Genomic DNA, 1,311 nt, shown 5'->3' on the forward strand with positions numbered 1-1,311 from the left:
CTACAGAGCATGACGAGGCTCAAACCCACAAACTTTGAGATCACAACCTGAGCCAAAGTCAGATACTTAACCAACTGAGCCACCCAGGCGCCCCAACTTAAAAACTAGTTTTAACTACAGATACATCCATATTACTCATAAATTCAAATACACCAATAATTTTTAAAATCAGCTCATGATTTAACTTTATTTGCTCTTAACTGTATTTTGTAGACTCCACACTACACACATTATTTTTGAAATAAAAATATAATCATTTTAAAAAGTTAACTCAGAAAAATATCAATCATGTTAGACTACCCAGTTTTTAGGGTTTTCCTATGAGAATGTCATTAGTTTCTGTTTTACCTAAGGTTCATTTTTTAGAATTCTATTCATTTATTTTACATATTGCCAAGAGAAAATTTGAATGAAATAAAATATCCCAGCTCAGAGAAGAAAACTTTATTGTTGCAGTGGCAATGGCACTTTAATCCCAAAACTTTTTTCTATAGCTAAGACACAAGATGATCTAATTCAGTCAATGTTTCTTAAACATTGGTATTCAGGGATAACTATAAGGCACTTTTCTTTAGCCAGTAGATAAAAACAAAGCCAAAATAAGGAGAGAAGTACTGCTAAATCAACTTCATAACAAATTTAATTCTAATGCAATTATTCAAAGTGTACACATTACTCAATATGCAACAGTAATACAAATTGTAAATCAGCAACTTTACTTTTAAAAATTAGTGCATGCCTGGCTGGCACAGTTGGTAGACCATGCAACTCTTCATCTTGGGGTTGACTTTGAGCCCCATGTTGGGGACAGATTACTTCAAAAATTTTTTAAATCTTGAAAAAAAATCAGTTAAGCCTAAAAAGCCCAGATACATTCTAAAATGTAAATAGACTGCAAATTAGGAAAACGGTTGACACCAGTTTTGTTAGTGCTTCATCCTCTTCCCCCTCATATAAAAGACTTTTGAAATGAAAACTATGTATCTATACAACTCTTCATTAACACAATTATCAATAAGCAGTAATGAGTAAAAGGATTGCCACTCTTTCTCTCAATCTTTGATCCATAGCTTTTTTTTTTTTTTTTTAAGATTTTATTTAGGGGCACCTGGGTGGCTGGCTCAGTTGGTTAAGCATTCAATTTCAGCTCGATCATGATCTTACAGTTCATGAGTTCAGACCCTGCATCAGGCTCTGTGCTGACAGTTTGGAGCCTGGAGCCTGCTTCAGATTCTGTGTCACCTTCTCTCTCTGCTCCTCCCCTGCCTGAGCTCTGTCTCTCTCAAAAATAAACATTAAAAAAAAATTTTT

Source organism: Panthera tigris, chromosome B3, assembly GCF_018350195.1.
Source record: "Panthera tigris isolate Pti1 chromosome B3, P.tigris_Pti1_mat1.1, whole genome shotgun sequence".
In the NCBI taxonomy this organism is placed as follows: domain Eukaryota; kingdom Metazoa; phylum Chordata; class Mammalia; order Carnivora; family Felidae; genus Panthera; species Panthera tigris.